At 43.9% G+C, this 14,204-nt stretch overlaps 1 non-coding gene and 1 pseudogene across 1 annotated transcript; both read right to left on the minus strand.

Moving 5' to 3' along the window:
- Positions 1-877: 877 nt before the first annotated feature.
- Positions 878-1,609, minus strand: LOC139750141 (eukaryotic translation initiation factor 4E type 2 pseudogene; annotated as a pseudogene).
- Positions 1,610-5,150: 3,541 nt separating this feature from the next.
- TRNAT-CGU (transfer RNA threonine (anticodon CGU)) lies at positions 5,151-5,222 on the minus strand. The gene has a single exon. It is a non-coding gene; the product is annotated as a tRNA-Thr (tRNA).
- Positions 5,223-14,204: the final 8,982 nt, after the last annotated feature.

The raw sequence follows: 14,204 nt of genomic DNA on the forward strand, positions 1-14,204 counted from the left end.
TAAAATCCTAAATACCTGTAAATAAAAGGGAACACTTGAGCTTTCACCTTGACTTTCTATTGCTCTGGTAATTTTCGTCCCACAAAGGGGCCCCTGAAACCAAAATATGCCTATCTACATAAGAAAAAGGTACAACATTCTTTTTTTTTACAAAATCCAGGAGCATTACTTTTTTCCATTACTTTGTAATTAGCTTCAAAATACTTCCTCCCAGTAAAGACAAACTGTAAATGACCAACAGCTTATATGCTGCCAAGAGGCACAAAAAATATTTTGCTCAGGGATAAAATACTATCACTTTAAACTCATTTCCTAAATTCCACTGATCAAACCAAAGGAAGAGCTGCTTGAGGATAAAAAAAACACTTCGCTTAGGGATAAAACACGATCACTTTAAACTTATTTCCAAACTTTCATTGATTAAACCAAAGCAAGAGACTGCTTGAAGATGGTAAACACATTGTGGACAGTAGTTTGATTTACCATTTTTTGGTAGTCTAACTGTCTTGTTTGGGCCTGGTTGAAAAGCATGTCTTTGAAGAAGCTTTAGCGAGTTAAGCATAAAGCTGAAGTATAGTTCACAGATATATATTTCTTAAAAGGAGTACAAGCTTAGATATTCCCATGTAATTCTGTGTCGGCTTTTAAAAATGTATCAGAGAAAAGGTATGTGTTGCTTTGTAAACAATTCAGAACATACATCACCTATGTACATGACCACAACGGCAACTTGGCACAGATATATTCTCACTCACACAGATGCATAGAGCATGATGGTTGTCTCAACCTCTTCCCTCCTCCTCCCCCAAAATCTCTTCTCTCCAAGCAGGGGTGGGGGGGTAGGGGTGGGTTGGGGAGTGGCTGGAGGATAGAAACATCAGTGCAAGTCATGCCTCATGGGAGGGCCAGGTTTCCGCAGTAGGCTGGACGAGGAGTGGGTGTGCTTGAGAGAATCATTATGAGTTTTATATTCCATAACTGTATTGAGAGGAAGGTTAAGAACTCGCTTCAAAGTGTCACGGATTCGTCCTGTTGTTACTGTGTCCTGTGCACTTCGATCCCAGATAGAGATAATGTCCTCCTGAAATTTCACTGATATGACAGCACCACAGAAGATCTCATCTCCAACCATGAACTGTTCACCTAGCATTGCCAATATCATATTCTCCCAACACCGTGAAGCCAGTCCTTGACGTAAACGAACAATCCATTTCCCCCCATTCTTATTCCCAACATCTTCTCACATGGGCTTTATTCCATCTTTAAAACTATGTATCCTTATTCCATCTTAAAACTATGTATATCCGAGTGTGAAGTTAGGTCAACAGGAAGGACTAAACGACTATCGTAACCCCAAAACTGTTCCACTGATGCAAATCTTCCAAGTAACCTGAGGTTCTGGTCATAATTTTGTGTTGTAGTCTGCTTTCCTGGTGCTCGACGACTGAACCATATACAATAAGTATACTGCACTCTATGCTCCCCACACTTAACTTCAACTGATGGCAATGGTTTTTCTGTCTCCTTTGAGTCGCGATTTCCACCCTCTTCTTCACCCGAGTCATCATTAGATTTACGAGCATCGTATTTGTTCACCATGGTGGACATGATATAAGAGTTGTCAACTACACAGTACTGTATTTATTTTATTTTGCTTTGTCGCTGTCTCCCGCGTTAGCGAGGTGGCGCAAAGAGACAGACGAAAGAAATGGCCCAAACCCACCCACATACACATGTATATACAAACGCGTCCACACACGCACATGTACATGCCTATACATCTCAACGTATACATATATATACACAAACAGACATATACATATATACACATGTACATAATTCATACTGTCTGCCCTTATTCATTCCTGTCGCCACCCCGCCACATATGAATATGACAACCCCCTCCCCCCGCATGTGTGCTAGGTAGCACTGGGAAAAGACAACAAAGGCCACATTCGTTAACACTCAGTCTTTAGCTGTCAGATATAATGCAACGAAACCACAGCTCCCTTTCCACATCAAGGCCCCACAGAACTTTCCATGGTTTACCCCAGACGCTTCACACACCCTGGTTCAATCCATTGACTGTACGTCGAACCCGGTATACCGCATCGTTCTAATTCACTCTATTCCTTACACGCCTTTCACCCTTCTGTATGTTCCGGCCCCGATCACTCAAAATTTTTTTCACTCCGTCTTTCGACCTCCAATTTGGTCTCCCACTTCTAGTCGTTCCCTCCAACTCTGACACATATATCCTCTTTGTCAATCTTTCCTCACTCATTCTCTCCATGTGACCAAACCATTTCAAAACACCCTCTTCTGCTCTCTCAACCACACTCTTTTTACTATCACACATCTCTCTTACCCTTTCATTACTTACTCGATCAAACCACCTAACACACATATTGTCCTGAAACATCTTATTTCCAACAAATCCACCCTCCTGCGCACAACTCTATCTATAGCCCACGCTTCGCAACCATATAACATTGTTGGAACCACTATTCCTTCAAACATACCCATTTTTGCTTTCCGAGATAACGTTCTCACCATCCACACATTTCTAACGCTCCCAGAACTTTAACCCCCTCCCCCACCCTATGACTCACTTCCGCTTCCAAGGTTCCATCCGCTGCCGAATCCACTCCCAGATATCTAGAACACTTCACTTCCTCCAGTTTTTCTTCATTTAAATGTACCTCCCAACTGACTTGTCCCTCACCCCTACTGTACCTAATAACCTTGCTCTTATTCACATTTACTCCCAGCTTTCTTCTTTCACACATTTTACCAAACACATTCACCAGTCTCTGCAGTTTCTCACATGAATCAGCCACCAGCGCTGTATCATCATCGAACAACAACTAACTCACTTCCCAAGCTCTCTCATCCACAACAGACTTCATACTTGCCTCTCTCTCCAAAACTCTTGCATTCACCTCCCTAACAACCCCGCAGACCGACATTCATTGACAACCAATCACTTTCCTCTTTTCCTACTCGAAGACATGCCTTACATCCTCGATGAAAACTTTCGCTGCTTCTAACAACTTGCCTCCCACACCATATATTCTTAATACCTTCCACAGACCATCACTATCAGCTCTATCATATGCCTTCTCCTGATCCATAAATGCCACGTACAAATCCATTTGCTTTTCTGAGTATTTCTCACATACATTTTTCAAAGCATGCACTTGATCCACACATCCTCTACCACTTCTGAAACCACACTGCTCTTTCCCAATCTGATGCTCTGTGCATGCCTTCACCCTCTCAATCAATACTCTCCCATATAATCTCCATGAATACTCAACAAACTTATACCTCTGTAATTTGAGCACTCACCTTTATCCCCTTTGCCTTTGAACAATGGCACTATACAAGCATTCCACCAATCCTCAGGCACCTCACCATGTATCATACATACATTGAATAACCTTACCAACAGTCAGGCAGGACAAGAGAGAGAAGCTTGGTACAAGAGTCAGGCAGGAGAGGAGATAGAGGCTTGGGACATGAGTCAAGCAGGGCAAGAGAGAGAGACTTGGGACGAGAGTCAGGCAGGACAGGAGAGAGAAGCTTGGTACAAGAGTCAGGCAGGAGAGGAGATAGAGGCCTGGGACATGAGTCAAGCAGGACAAGAGAGAGAGTTTTGTGACGGGATTCAGGCTGGACAGGAGAGAGACTTGACGCGAGAGTCAGGCTTGACAGGAGAGAGAGGCTTGGGAGGAGAGTTAGGTAAGACAGGTGAGAAAGGCTTGGGACGAGAGTCAGGCAGGACAGGAGAGAGAGGCTTGGGACGAGAGTCAGGCAGGACAGGAGAGAGAGGCTTGGGACGAGAGTCAGGCAGGACAGGAGAGAGAGGCTTGGGACGAGAGTCAGGCTGGACAGGAGAGAGAGGCTTGGGACGAGAGTCAGGCAGGACAGGAGAGAGAGGCTTGGGATTAGAGTCAGCAGGAGAGGAGAGGCACCACGTCAGTCTCACGTCCCCTTACACAAGTCATCAAGTCTAGTCTCTCCTTTGCCACTCCAAACCTCCAGCCTGACCCAACAACACTGTGGTCTGCATGATGGAAGCACACATGAAATATTCACAAGAATTTCCTTTTCTACACTTGCCTCCAGAACTTTCTATCATGCTTGTAGGTCCAAATGTTGACTACAGGCCTTAGCACAGATACCATTGAGGTCACCAGCTGGTCAAATGTATTCTGCAAACTCATAACAAAGGAAAACATACTTACGGTTACGTACATACATGCACGTATAACCTAAATGGTCAGGTCAAAGGTCAGGCCATCATAATACCTGAAGGTCGCGCCGTCGTGTTCAGCCACACAGATCTTTCAGAGCTTCATGCCTGAGTACGATACCACATTACCAGCTTCCAATATTATACTACCTTTCCCGCCACACCACACAACAGCCTCACCTTAATGTCATGCAACATCAACATTTATATTTGGTCTCTGACGACAACCCCGCCACCACCAGCAGACCCATGCAGGCCCCCATGTCACTTACGTCACTACAGTTTCCAGGCATTTTAGTGGCTGTTAATTACCACTCCTCTGACTCAGGCAGCTTTCTTACCTTCCTGTCTCACCCAGACGTTGTCTGCTGGCTCTCACTCCACAAACATACAACCTCTCCTTCCCAGACATAACACATCACAACACCTTACTCCCACCACTTTGATCTTTTTCTTCGTGACAATATATTTTTCTATAGAGAGCGTTACGCGCATGTCTTGCCTTTTGACAAAATCTTGTTAGATGAACCCATAAGCCAGAACTCTCTCTCTCTCTCTCTCTCTCTCTCTCTCTCTCTCTCTCTCTCTCTCTCTCTCTCTCTCTCTCTCTCTCTCTCTCTCTCTCTCTCTCTCTCTCCCCAGCCAGCCACTATGAATGTAGATTGCGTGACTGAGTGAGAGCGATGAAGTTCTTGCCATATGACGGTGAGCCACTCTGCACCCCACCCACACACCCACCCACCCAGTGCATATCAACTTGTCCGTCGGCTGATAGAGAGAGAGAGAGAGAGAGAGAGAGAGAGAGAGAGACAGACAGACAGACAGACAGACAGAGAGAGAGACGGAGGACCTGCCTACGAGTATTTATGACCACAAGAAATACTGAAAACAAAGGCCCCGCCGGGAATCGAACCCGGACCAACTGTTTACGAGACAGATGTGTTAACCACTACACCACGGACCCACTTGTCAGTGGCGGAAAATTTTCTTATATATTACCAAGCGTGATTGAGGACTTAAAGACTCTGGTACAAACTTAATGGTTATTGTGATAAATGAATTGTTTATGATAAATATGTATTGTGTTGCATTATAATGGTTGTTCAGAACCAAGATCTTTAAGCTTGAATCCTAAAAGATTAAATATCAAAAGAATTGTGAAAAACATAACCATATATATAAACAAACCACAAAACATATTATATTTTCCTCTGGGTATCTGAAAAAAAAAAACGAAAAAAGAGCTAGTTTAAGGCAGGAGTATTTCATCTTTTAACAAAATATTTCTCTCAACGTACCTTTTCTTTCGTCATCATTTCTTATGTTTACTACCAAGAATGTCTTTTATCTAACAAAAATTCTGTATAGGTATTTGATTAATGTTCTCCAACGACGTGTTGTATAACTCTTCGTTAGTGAAGTTCATTTCGTGTAATGGATCATGCATTACAAAGTTGTGTCTATCCACACAAGTGTTACACGTCCCAGGTAAAGATATATTCTAGAGATAGTGTATATCTAACATATATATGTGTTTTATAAATATTTATAAAAAGTTTTCCTGAGGGACAATACCTAAGAGTTTCGTATTAAAGTTGATCAGTTGAAAGTGATCAAGCATTACAAAGGTGTGTCCATTACCACAGGTGCTACTGATCCTGGGTAAAGGTATTTCACCATCTTTGTATCTTTAACCTTTCTAGTTATAGATGTTTCATCCCTGATTCCATCCTCACAATGGATGTATGTGGTTTGTGTTGTCTTAACATATCATTAGTCAGTTGAAGTGGAGAACATGCTCCACAGCCTAGCCACTCTACTCTGTCTTCCACATGCTATTCAAGAGGTGTTACCGGATTCCGCCAATAAGTGTTTACACCGGGGGTAACAAGTCACCTCCGGACGACTTCTTTTTACTTTTGATGATTTGAAAAATTCATGAATCATATTTGGTTTTATGATGTCAATAAGATTGCTAGAAATTGTGTATAATAATCTTTATCTGTCATTTGATGAACTTTAATTCATGAAAGATAAAGTTTATGATTATTGATTGTTTATCTCTCGTTGTTAATGATGAAAGTTTTTTATCTAACAAAATACTTTCATTTGACTCATAAAGAATATTCTTAAGGAAAATGTAAATAATCTTTCATTAGTTCTCATCACACAAAATAAAAGTCTGTTTTTTCAAAGTTTTCTCAGCGGATGATCCTAACATTTTGAAGAGTAGAAACTCATAACTTAGAATCCATGAACCTTGTGTTAATAATAATTACATTACTTTTCTCTAAACAATACTTTTTTTCAGTATGTAAAACCCGGATGAAAAGCCTGCAACATAGATAATGACACAATTATCTTTATGGTATTGAAGATATTACAAATTTCTACACGTAAAACATTCATCTGCAAAATAGAAATCTTTATGTTAGATATGTTAATCTTAACGACATCTCGGCCATGTGTTAACCACGTGGTTGATGGAGGATTAACCGCCAGATCCCACGAAGACAGAAGAAAGAAGACAAAAGAGAGAAGACCGAAGAAAGAAGTGGATTGTAACGTTGCCTCCCGCGTTGGTCCTTCCCGCGGGAGACCGTTACGGTGACGACGCCGGCAGGCTGTTCCCTCACCACCCTCGCTGCTCCCCACACCCCCGCGTTGCCTCCACTCCATCTTCACATGTCTTTTTTATTTTCTATTTTTGTATCATCCATCATCCATCTCTCGACCGTTTGGCTTGAGCAATCTCTACCCCAGCTTCCCCACCCCATTCTGGAAAACTCATTTTCCTGAGGAGTGGAGGCTGGAGTGGACCTGTTCTCACCTGACGGGGTGGAGACCCTCACACTATCTCTTACCTCTCCCCTACCTTGGACCGTCGAGCCTCCCTCACTCACGTTTTCTCGCACTAGGACACTGATGCCACCAACATGCCGCCCGACATACGTCTAAAATCCCTCAAAACTGATTGTCCCCCTCCTTCCACGTTCGAACTCCTGTCCATCGTCTTTAAGACCACTGAGATCAGTCCTACTAGGGTCATTCAATTCCCCTCGAACAAATACCAGTTTAAGATTTGCTTGGGCAAAGATAGTGATTTAGATAGAATCCTATCTAAGCCTCTCCTTGATGAACTAGCTAAAAAAACTACCAAATCGTTCAGGACCGCTGCCCCTTCAAGCTAGATGTACTATTATTGCCTACAATGTTGATGAATCTATCTTGTCCCTCAGCCCTTCGGAGATTGTTGAAGCCATCAATGGCGAAAACAATGACGTTAATGTCATCAACGTCTATAAACCGAATAACTCCAGATCAATAAAGATACAATGTTCAAACCCGACCGAGGCCGATCGTCTGCTCTCCCGGGGAGTCCTGTTCCCCATGATCTCTGTGCCTGCAAAATCCCTGAAGAAAGATGAACATCTCGACGTACAACAATGTTTCAAATGTCTGAAATACGGACATGAGACTAAGAACTGTAAAGAACCCCACCAAACCTGTAGTCAATGCGCGGAAACTGGTCATGGTTTTCGTGAGTGCAAGGTTCAGGCAGCGAAGTGTGTCAACTGTAAAGGTGAACACGTTGCTGTATCTGGGCTGTCCCCACGTAAGAAGGAGCAACTCCGCCCAGTGCGTCAGGCACAAAAATCCAACTCACCTCCTTCCACAAACCCTCACCTCTACGCAACAGTTGCTGCTGCTGCTCCTCCCCCTGCCACCCAAGCTTCTCCTACCCCAACTACTAATTCTTCAGACCTCCTCACCCTACAAGGTAGGATGCATGCGTGCTACCTAAAAGCGTTGTTCCTGAGCGGGGAAGATAAGTCGGAATTCATCAGAATTTTCGATTTGCTTCTTGCTCATAACAACCTACCCAATGTACGAACTCCACCTGAACTCCTCAGCTCCCCCGCCACCAACCATCCCTCACCGACCCCTGTCTCGTCCGCCACCCTGTCCCCTAACGAAAACGTATCCCAGGAGACCCCCAGTAACACTTCCAACTCTCCCCCAACTACTCAACCTGTCACCCTCCCAACTTCCAATACCCCCTCCGCACCCCCTAACACAACTCCATCCACAACCCCCCCAACCCAACACCAACAATCCTACTGTCTCTCCAAATACCGATTCCTCTCCCACCCCCACCGTCCCAACTTCCACCACCACGACAGTTCCCCCAGAACCTCCACTCACCAATCCCCCCTCCAACCACCTCCTCCCTTCCTGCGCCTAACCCTCCCAGAGGAGCCCCAGAACCTGACCTTGCCACACCTGACAACCCTCCTCCGGTCAAACTCGGCATTCAAATCGTCGACGTTGACCCCTCTCCCTCTCCTCTCCCCTTCCCTCTCCTCTCTCCTCTCCCCTCTCCTCTCCCCCCACCAGATATATCCCGACCCAAGACTAGAAACATGGTACAATTGAAATACTCAAACGTTGGGTCAACGGCCTACATCGACACTAGATGCAGAAGGCCGATAAACTTCCAAAAATCGTAAATGCTTAAGATATTGCAGTTCAACGTGCTCAGCTATCACAGTAGCCGTTATCTGATTGCCACACTTCTCGAAGAGAAGAGACACGATGTCGTGATACTTAACAGCACATGTATCACCAACGGATACAAAATTAGACATTACGGGTATACATCACGACAGTCTCCAGACAGTAGACACGAGGGAGTCGCCATTCTCATACACAACACCATCGAACACGAATACCTCGCCATCTCATGGCAATACGAACACTTTCTAGCAGTTAAGATAAACACAATACATGGCTTCATTATCTTCTGCACTACATACTCTCGACCCAACACTACCATTCCAATCCATGATCTCTACACAGTATTCAATTACACACATATCCCAGTCTACCTTCTAGCTAACCTCAACTCCCAACACAGAACCTTCCACCACAGCAGAAACAATTCTCATGGTGATGACTTATTCGCTTTATACTCTTACAAACGTCTTAATTTCCTAGGACCTTACCTCCACACTGTCTTCACTGGCCCAGGAGGAAAAGGCAGACCTGACCTTGTCTTCTCCAACAGAGCCAGTAATTTTCTTCCCAATCTCTTGTCTCCATGACCACTGTGTGGTTCCGACCACATCCCTATATTTCTTCATCTCTAGTGTAACCCTATCCTCGTCCCATCACCCTCACACTACCACTACAAAAGAGCAGACTGGGAGAGCTTCAAAACACTCTCTCCAACTGCACTTACACCACAAACTACGAAAATCACCCAATAACACTAACAAACACAGAAATAGAACATATACATGGAACAATCATACAGGCAGCTAACATATCTATTCCCAAATCTTCATTTAATTCAAGATACTCCTTCTTCCCTTCTCCCAAAACAACAAGACTTCTCTCGTGCTACCGTCGACGCTTTGAACAAAACAGACATCGTTTGGGCCTAGTACAGTGGGACCTCACATCCCTACGAAACCACACACTCAACAGCCTTCTAGTAGACCACAATAGACACTGGAAATCTCTTATCACCACAACAGAACAACACTGAATCAAATCTCCTCAAGAGTTTTGGAACAGAATCCGAAAACTCAAAGGAATACCGAAAACAGACTTTAATGGACTAAATGACAACACTCTACACCATAACCCACAAGACATTGCCAACATTTTTCAAAAACACTGGGAAGGTATCTTTCACCCTCACCCCCCTCACCCTCTGGCGTACGAAAACACTAGAATTGTCACACAACACATGCAAAACAGTCCCAGTCACTTCTACCCAGAACAGATCATACACCTCCAATCGCTTTCACACGGCCACCTTCTCACAACTCCAATAAGATCGAGCGAGGTCAAATTCTTCCTCCTCAAATCACCCAAAGTAATTCAGGCATTGGTTACCAACTACTTACACATCTCCCTAACAACACTATTAGAGCCATCACTTTCCTCTTCAACGCAGCACTAGCCTCTGGCTATTTTCCCGCGGACTTCAAAACGGCAACAACCACAATGATACCTAAACCCAACAAATCCAACAGAGACCCAATGAACAACAGACCCATCAGCCTACTTGAGTCCATTGGGAAGACATTTGAAAGAATCTTAAGCAACAGACTTAGACAACACCTTACAAACAACAACCTACTCTCACACAAACAGTTTGGCTTTCACCAACATCGCTCCACACAAGATGAACTCAACATCATTACGAACTACATAAGAAACAACACGCGGACACACAAAATGACCGCACTAATCACAAAAGATGTTGAAAAAGCCTTTGACACCGTGTGGCACGATGGATTGTGGTATAAACTAAGCACCCAATTCCAACTCCCACGACCCACCATTAAGCTTCTCTCTATCTTAGCAACAAAAAAAACACGAATCAAATACAGAAACACTTAAACTACTTCTTCCTCAATGCCGGTGTACCTCAAGGCTCCGTGCTGGCCCCCACTCTCTACACACTCTACTCAAATGATCTTCCCAATCCTATACACCTGGACTCCATCACTCTCCAATATGCAGATGATGTCACATAGCTAATCAGAGCCACATCCCTCACACACTTAATCAATAGAACCCAACAGGAAATTGACCACGTTTTGCTTTGGGAGTTAAAATGGAGGATTAAAACTAATCCTGCAAAATCCAACATATCCTTCTTTAATGTACGTCAGAGATACAACATAACTAATGTCTACCTACACTCCCGTATACACCGACATTTAACCAATCTCAAACACCAACACTGTCCTGGGCCTTAAGTATGATGTATACCTGAGACTGAACCGACATATACAATCTAGATCGGTATTGCGAGAGCGGATCTCGTAAAATTGTATAGATTTAGATAGGCGGAATTCAAAATCAAATTGCACCTCTACAAAGCATTAATACGACCTCTTATCACTTATGCCCCTTCAGCTCTTAAACTCGGGGCTAAATCCAATATCCGTGCACTCCAATAATTCAGAATAAAGCTCTACGTTGGGTTTGTAACATCAAATGGCACGAGTTCATCAGGAACACAGAACTTCATAGGAGAGCACGACTGCCTCCACTAAACATCTGTTGGAGGAAATTGTCTGAAGGACAAGTAGAGAGATTTCAAATACACCGATTACTTCAACAATCTCCTGGGAATAGCTCACCCAGATAACATGTTCAATATTCATCCTGAACAACATCCAGTGACCATATATTAAAAACTAAAAACTACTATAGATCTTGCTGCTAAGTCCGTGTAGGGAACGTCTAGGCAAAATCAGTTTCTATCTACCAGAGATACGATCCATCTCCTCCTATATCCTAAAAAAGAAAAGAAAAATCCCACGCCCTCCACTCATCATCTCTGTCCTAGTTATCATATCATTCCGATGCAAGCTGGGTTAAGCCCTGGCTCTTTTCCTCCTTCTAAAATTCACTTCCTCTAACAACTCTTGCTCTTCCCCCCCCCCCCCCTCTCCCCTCCGTCCCCCCCATCCTTGGAAGGGAGTTTTCTATCATCATTCATAATTCATAGTGTTCCCTGCAGAACTGGTAAAAGTGGGGTTAGCTTATTTACCGTTTTTTTTATGATTAGCTTAGCTCTTTAGCTTAGTGAAGCATTTCCCCATTTGCTTCTCTAAATTCTATTTGTGTTTATTTTCTGTGTTTAACCTTCTCTTTTTGTGTTTACAGACAAGTGTGTGTTGACCGGTGTGTCTGGTGTTGCTGGACCACCGGTACATTTCACGAAGGCTGATTGGACACAATTGTGCGACCAATCGAGAGGTGACAGCAGGAGAACTTAACCCAGTTTGGTACGTCCAGCCGGCGCTACTGTGGGGCGCTTGTCTGTCTGATCAGCTGCCTCGTATATTGTCTTAGAGAAGATGTAAGGTGTTACAAGTACCTTTTGTGTGGGGTGGTACCACACGCCACCCCAGAATCTGGGGTCTAGCCCCACTGGTATGGACTCTAGTAAGCCAACCACTCACTACTGCCGTAGTGGGTAGTGGTGTTGACCGACCTACGCTGGACATTAAGTCCACAAATGCAGAATTTGTGATGTTACATGTGACCGGTTCAACGCTTCCCTCAACCCCTTCTTCATTAAGAAAGTGATTGACAGCCAGGCTGGTGCTGTTGATATGGTAAGGAAACTGGCTAGTAGTGACCTTCTTCTTAAAGTTAAGTCATGAAATCAAGGGGCAGACTTGCTAAAGCTGAAAGAATTCATGTTTACGATGTTGTGGCTTCCATTCCGGTGACCATGAACTCATGCAGAGGAGTAATCTTCTGTCCTGACGTCATGGGCATGAGTGAGGACGACATAGTAAATGAACTTGCAGACGAGGAAGTGATCGCTGCTCGACTTAACACAAAACTTATTGACGGCGAGCCACGTACAACCCACCTGATCACTCTAACTTTCGGAAATCCAAATTGCCAAAGGATATTGCCGTAGGTTAGGTTAGGGAGCTGTGAGACCTTACATACCGAATATCTTGCCATGTTTTAAATGCCAAAGGTTTGATCATGGTAAAAAGTCTTGTACTTTTTCATCTCGATGTGGAAAGTGTGCCAGCGTGGACCATGTTGCTGACCATTGTACAGCCAAGGTGGTACTGTGCGTTAACTGTGGGGGGAGGCAACCACCCAAGCTCGTACCGAGAATGTCCTCGGTACAAGTTTGAGAAGGAAGTCTGGACAGTTAAGGCAAAGGAGAACATTTCATATGATGAAGCAAGGAAGAGGAGGAAGGAGACTCACCAGACTCCCAAACCCAATGAGTCCTATGCTATGGCATTGAAATGTAAGCTGGTCATGGTTACAATTGCCACGGGAACTGCTGAACCAACCACGACCCATCACTCCCGATGAATCTATAACGAATCAGAGCGACACTGACACTGACTCTGACGATAATACCCACAAAGACTTGTACTCAAGAGCCACCTGCTGCTCTGTTTGCCCCAACAATGTGAGAGGACAAGATGAAGTTACAAAAGAAACTGTGTGGCAGGTGGTCGTTCCTGTGGCTCCAACGAGTAGGTCTTCCTCCATGATGAAGTCTTCCTCGGTGGAATCGATGGACGACAATACCGTCCCCACCATCAGGAGCCGATCCCGTTCCCCTGGGAACTCGCCCAAGTCCAAAAGAACGGCTCACAAAGTTGGCCCACTACAGAAATCTCAACACAACGCATTTAATATCATTCAGTGGAATTGTAGAGGTCTTAGGAATAAGCAAGCACAACTGTCACTGTTGCTTGCATTATATAGACCATCCGTTATTTGTCTACAAGAGACCAATCTGAACAGCTCAGTCGAAGATTGTGTTGTTTTAGATAACTATCACCCGTATAGAAGATCATGGGGTAGCCATCTATGTACAGGAGTGACTTTAAATTCTACTCTAGAAGCTGTCGTATGTAGAGTAGAATTTAATAACACGTACCTGGCCATTTGTTCAATTTACTGTCCCGGTTCCAATGCACTTGATGATAATGAGTTCACTTTACTCTTTAGTCAATTACCCCACACGAAACTAATGCTTGGAGACTTCAACGCTCATCATCATCAGTGGGGAGGTATACTGGCAGACTTTCGTGGAAAACAAATGGTAAATTATATCATCAATTCTAATCTCTCTCTTCTGAAAGATGGTAATGGAACTCATGTAAATGATCGGACAGGAAACATCTCTGCCATCGACCTATCTTTGTCATCCCCGGATATACTAAATGACATCACCTGGGGTACTTATGACGACTTCTTGGGAAGTGACCACTTCCCAATCTGTCTTCCTTATACATGCGACAAGTGTACCAGACCGTCTCCGATCAGATTCAATTATAATAAAGCAGACTGGAGGTCATTCTCAAGACAAGCCGTCCTGGATATATCCGGAGATGACATTGACACAAAGGTCAATAATGTAACTAATACC

This window comes from Panulirus ornatus, chromosome 9 (genome assembly GCF_036320965.1).
Source record: "Panulirus ornatus isolate Po-2019 chromosome 9, ASM3632096v1, whole genome shotgun sequence".
Taxonomy (NCBI): domain Eukaryota; kingdom Metazoa; phylum Arthropoda; class Malacostraca; order Decapoda; family Palinuridae; genus Panulirus; species Panulirus ornatus.